This window comes from Protobothrops mucrosquamatus, unplaced genomic scaffold, assembly GCF_001527695.2.
Source record: "Protobothrops mucrosquamatus isolate PMUCROS unplaced genomic scaffold, P.Mucros_1.0 scaffold1544, whole genome shotgun sequence".
Lineage (NCBI taxonomy): Eukaryota > Metazoa > Chordata > Lepidosauria > Squamata > Viperidae > Protobothrops > Protobothrops mucrosquamatus.
This window is the reverse complement of record NW_015387714.1, coordinates 148,628-155,163: the sequence shown is the minus strand read 5'-3', so window position 1 is coordinate 155,163 and position 6,536 is coordinate 148,628.

Genomic DNA, 6,536 nt, shown 5'->3' with positions numbered 1-6,536 from the left:
TGTGATAATGAAGAAATGAGGAATTAGTTTTGAGAAAAACTCTATGACACTCAAGTCTTTTTGTTAGGTGTCATGAAAGAATGGATGAGAATGAGACAAGTCGTAACACAAAATGTAATTGGAGCATTTGGAGACCCAAGATTGAATATGAATGATGAGTTCTGGTGAGTATCTGCTTAAAGATCTGCTTGTTTTGAGTTTGTGGCTTAAGCATAAGTCTGTTTATACATACACATGGCAAAAGAATTAATTTAAAAGCATACTGATTTGATGGTTTATGATGAAAGTCTGAAATAATTAATGAGAGGTTCCAAATGTGGGAGAGACCATTATTTGATGATATCAAAAGGAGGTACTTGGAGAATGGACACGGAAGGATAGGAAAGAAGTTAAAAAAGAAGCTATATGAACACTTTTTAGAAAACAATATAATTTTCCGTCAGAATCAATGGAATGAGGATGTAAGAAAAGAGGATATGGTAGTTGCTTGAAATAGAAGAGAAAGTATTATATTATGAAGCGCTAGAGAGGCTTATGGTGTTAGTTACGCTAATGGAAGCTAGTAAAAGGAATGCTAACTGGAATGCTATGATGAAAAAGACTATGAATGAAGAGAAAACATATGCAGGTAATCATCATTTAGTGACCGCAATTGGGACTGGTAACTCAATCGCTAAGTGAAGCAGTTGTTAAAGTGGAAAATCACATGACCATGCCTGTGTTATGATTTTACTTCAGGTTTCCTTTTTCCCCACTTCCCCACACTTGGGAAGGCTCATCTTGGTGCTGGGATAATTAGCAAGAAGGGAATTAATGTATTCATGTTCACTGGAGACAGAGGGATTATAAGAGAGTAAGAAGATACACACATGCAAAGGAATGCACTGGGTGTTTGCTGTTTGCCTTAGTATACTTGGGGCTGGGAGCACTAGATAAACAGCCGCTGCATGTGTCTGCTTAATCTTATTGTAATCCCTTTGTTTCCAATCTTCCCACTCTGAAAAATGGAAAGAAAAAAAATGGGTAAATCACATGAGAGATTGCCTAAACAAGCCATCACTTTAGGCAATTTCTCCTGCACTTGAACCATTTTTTTCTTATCTCCCTCACACTGTGGAGAGATTGGAAAGGAAGGGATTATAAGAGAGTAAGCAGGCTCACAATGGGGGAATACACCAGCTGCTTGCCTAGTGCACTCATGGCTCCCAGCCCCAAATGTGCTAGGTAAATAGGTAGCACCTCGTATTCCTTTCTATGTGTATTCCCCATTGTATGTCTTGTAATCTCTTCCAATCTCTCTGATCTGTGAGGAAGGGAAAAAAAAATGGGCCAGGCACAGGACAACATGTACTGATTGTAATAGTAAGCATATTGACTGAGATGCAGCGAAGATCATAAACATTCCTTAATCACAAAGTTATTTTTTCAGCACTATCGTAACCTTAAATAGTTACTGAACAAAGCAGTTGGTAAGCAAGGTCTATCTGTAAGAGAATGATTGTTGCAAACAGGAGGAAACAGGAGGAAAGTAAACAAATGTAGAGAGAGAAAAAACAAAGAATATAGAGTAAGGAAAAATTAAAGATAACGATGATTTTTGATGGGTGAAGTATTTTGGTCCAAATGAAATGCCTTAAAAATTATTGAGAGGCTCAATTGCTCAATATTTTACTGGAGCTGTCAAAATTAAGATAGGTACAAATGTTATCCTCTGGCAGTCTATATGAATATGGAACAACACTTTCTTTCATCTCCCAAACTGAAATGAGCTTTTTGTTGTTCTAAAAAAACACAGTAAGGTACTGATCCAATATCAGTTCCATAAATCCTTGACCTAAAATCCCCTCATCTCTTAGGCATCTCCTTCATTCCCAGAAGACAGAGTTAATCTAACAGAGGCCAACAGCACAGAATCTTCCTGTGGCTAAACTATTTGTGAGAGAGTAGGCTGGCAAGATACCCTTTTCTGCTCTACTGCAGGAAGGAGTAAGTAAAGTCAAGATGATGGCTACAACTCTGCAATCACAAAATTAATTACTTACAGCTACCACCTTGATTTCCCCAACCAGGCATCACCGGACACTCCATTGCTGCTTGAGTCTTTAATCATCCTTTTAAGCTTCCAGAGGGTCCTACGGAAATGGAAACTGCTACATCTCTCAGACAGATGATACTTACCAGACACACACTGACATACTTCTGCACATCATGTGCATAATTGTCCTTACTGGCAGTTTAAACAGGATTTCTCAAACATTAGCCGTGCTGATAATTCCAAGTGTGGGAGGACCTGGGCTCTTATAACAGCTGGATGTCCTATTATCAGTAAAGAAGAGCAGAAGTTATGTCACCTAAAAAGTATCAGGTTGCTGGAATAAAGCCATAATTAATTAGCAACCATTGTCTCTTAGGCCCAGCAAAACAAAGCAAGGCTGGGATTATCACCTAGAAAGCAAGCTTTCCAAAGCATGCACATCTTGGGAGAAAAAAGAAACCGAAAAGGTGAATTAAAGGAGGAAGGGCTAGCTGCAATACAGCAATATGTAGTTCCAGGATATGGAGAGTGCTATGAAGGTTGAAGGGAAGCACATGGGACACTCTTCCAATTCAATGACATCTGGGACAACAGCAGCTTCATCCTTCTTCACAGGAAAGGAGGCGGATAGCTGCTGCTGGGAATTCACCCTAGAGGGCTTCCACAGTTAACCACAAATCTCATTATTAAAGCACTCAGCAGTTATGGCATCATTATCACTAATGGAGCCAAGAAGGGCTAGAGCTTCTGATGAGAAAGTGGGCAGGGCAGCCCTCCGCAGAGCTGCAACTGGAAAGAGAAAGTGCCGTGCAGATGTTGAGCAAAGGTTGCAACAGCCAAGAGCTTTTTCACCCACGAACCCTGGCTGCAATGGTTCTTGTCAGAGAAAGCCTATCCCGGCCTTGCTGGGAATTCGCTACACCCCGCAGTGAGGAATGGTTATTCTTAGGCAAGAGTCCCCGCTACCAGGAGCCGGTGACTCATCCCAAGAGCCGCCAGAGCTTTTCTTCAGATGAACATTTTCCAATTTATTTTTCAAGGCGATTATCCAGGGCATGTCTACAGAGAAGAATCTCCTGGGTTCACTGGGCTTGACGTCCTCGTGCAATAACTGGTAGTCATAATTGCCATATTAAGCAATATATTTTTTTTTTTAAAAAGATCCCTGAGATGGTAATTTCTATATGGGACATAAAGGGAGTAGCTTAAGGCTTACCTAAGGAAAATGGCTCAAGAAAGCAGAAGGGCAAAGGAAAGTGGACATTTTATGCAACAGTACAAGTTTAACTGAAGTGAATCACGCTTTTTTCCAAAAAAAAAAAAAAATACAGAGAAGAAGCTAATAGTGCTTCCTTAAGGTCATGTATTGAACTGATGGCTGAAATGAGATCTGAACTAGGATAGATCTGTTATATGCATTATTATGGTAAAGCCCCCATAAAGCTCAGATTCTGGTGTTTACATAAATGCATCCATGCAGTTTTCTTGGCCACAGAATAGAGGAATTTAATTCCTCTCTGGCTGTGTGGTCCTCCTGCTGCCGATACCCGGTCCTCCTTTGTTTATTCGTACTCATTTAAAAATATATATATTGTCTTCAGCAATATGGCAATATCCCCAACTGAAGCATGACTGCCAGGACACAGACTGCAGTTAACTAGAGTATTGTGTGCCTCAGTTAATTTGATTTCACGCAAATCTACACTTCATTTGATTTACAAAAAAGAAGTTGGTGGAAGAACTCCAATTCCAATAGACCAGGGGAAGCATGGGCCTTCGCCTTTCCTGTTACTGGATGTTAGCTCTATCATCCTATCTTTCCTGCAACCTGGAGTAGGAGGAGGTGATTACTAGTCAGTTGGACAGCATTAGAGGAGTTGCTCTGTGCTTAGAAGAGAAATTGGCAGGGCCTTGATGAGGGCTATTAGATTTGGCTGCAAAAGTGATACACAGCTTCTAAAGGGCAGCCAGCAGTAGAGCTTTCAGTATTTGTATGTTGCCATCTTGTGGTCATCTGGATTTCTGCCATCCAGATATGATAGCCCGGAGCTCTGTTTTTTTCATAGACTACTACACAGCCACTCCCTCCCAACCGTAGGAAGCAGGCAACAGCAAACCATTTCTAAAATTCTGCTAAGAAAACTGCAAGGACTTATCCAGGCAGTCACTAGGAATAAACAGAGAGTGAGGCAGACGGACAGTGTGTATTTTGTTTTTGTAGCTGAAATTTTGTTTAGCCATTAGTCACACATCACCTTTCAAAGTAATTCAGCCAGTGTAATTATGCCAGTATAGCAGCTGCAAGACAAATATAATCATAACTAGAGGAAAAATGGCTTGTATTTTATTTCTCCCTAATTCTGCCTGCCTTTTTTCCCTTTAAAACTGTCTTGCTGTTACCCTAGATAAGAAATTCAGCTGTAAAACGTTTTTAGAGAGCCAGCTGAGTGTAGTGGTAAAGGGATCAGGCTAGAAATGGGAAGAGTGTGAGTTCTAGTCCTGCTTTAGGCACAAAGCCAACTGGGTGATCTTGAACCAATCGTTCTCTCTTAGCCCTAGGAAAGAAGCAATGGCAAACCACTTCCAAAATCTTGCCATGGAAAATGCAAGGACTTATCCATGCAGTCGCCAGGAGTCAACACTGACTTGAAGACCTCCCCAAAACCAAACCAAACCAAACTCCTACTTGTTCTTTAAAGAAGAGCCCAGATGTTTCTGTCACGTGTGAGAGTCAATATGTAAAAAACAAGAAAAAAGTGAAGGAAATGATAGGTCCATTAGTGGGGGAAAGTGGCAAGAAGGTGATAAGCAACAGGGAGAAAGCAGAACTATTTAACTCGTTTTTTGCATCTGTCTTTACACAAAGGGAAAAACAGTCCAACCTATCAAAAATGGTACCATAAAAAACAGATTAGAAACACAAGTTAAGATAAGTAAGAAAATGGTGAGCACCTGTCCAGCCTAGACACGTTCAAATCACCAGGATTACACTCCAAGATTCTCAAGGAACTGGCAGATGTGATCTCAGAATCACTGAAATATATTTTTCAAAGATCCTGGAGCACCGGGGAACTACCGGAGGACTGGAAGAGACCTGATGTAGTTCCCATCTTCAAAAATGGGGAAAAAATGGACCCAGGAAACTACAGACCTATCAGCCTGACCTCAATACATGGGAAGATTCTGGAAAAGATAATCCAACAATGAAACAGCGAACACCTAGAGGCAAACAAAGTCATTACTAAAAGCCAACATGAGTTTGTCAAAAACAGATCATGCCAGACAAATCTTATTGCATTCTTTGACCAAGTGACAAAATTAGTGGACCAGAGGAATGCTGTGGATATAATTTACTTGAACTTCAGTAAGGTATTTGATAAAGTAGATCACAACCTACTACTTGATAAGATAGAAAAATGGGGGTTAGACAGCATCACCACCAGATGGATTCATAGCTGGCTGACCAGCCATACTTAGTGTGTGGTCCTCAATGGAACTCCATCTACATGGAGGGAAGTGTGTAGTGGGGTGCCCCAGGGCTCTGTTCTAGGCCCAGTGCTCTTCAACATCTTCATCAACGATTTGGACGAGGGGATAGATGGGGAACTCATTAAATTTGCAGATGACATCAAGCTGGCAGGAATAGCCAACACTCCAGAAGATAGGCTTAAAATACAGGAGGATCTGGACAGACTTGAACACTGGGCGCTATCTAACAAAATGAAATTCAATGGTGAAAAAAGTAAGGTTCTACATTTAGGCAAGAAAAACCAAATGTACAGGTATAGTATAGATGGTACCTTGCTCAATAGTAGTAACTGTGAGAGGGACTTTGGAGTCCTAGTGGACAATCACTTAAATATGAGCCAGCAGTGTGCTGCAGCTGCCAAAAAAGCCAACACAGTGCTGGGCTGCATTAACAGAGGGATAAAATCAAGATCACGTGAAGTATTAATACCACTTTACAATGCCTTGGTAAGGCCACACTTGGAATACTGCATCCAGTTTTGGTCACCATGATGTAAAAAAGATGTTGAGACTCTAGAAAAAGTACAGAGAAGAGCAACAAAGATGATTAGGGGACTGGAGGCTAAAACATATAAAGAATGGTTGCTGGAATTGGGTATATCTAGTTTAATGAAGAGAAGGACGAGGGAGGACATGATAGCAGTGTTCCAAAAACTCAGGGGCTGCCACAAAGAAGAGGGAGTCAAGCTATTCTCCAAAGCACCGGAAGGCAGGACAAGAAGTAACAGATGGAAACTAATCAAGGAGAGAAGCAACCTAGAACTAAGGAGAAACTTCCTGACAGTTAGAACAATTAACCAGTGGAAAAACTTGCCTCCAGAAGCGGTGAATGCTCCAACACTGGAAGTTTTTAAGAAGAGACTGGACAGCTATTTGTCTGAAATGGTATAGGGTTTCCTGCCTGAGCAGGGAGTTGGACTAGATGACCTCCAATGTCCCTTCCAACTTTATTATTGTTGTTGTTGTTGTTGTT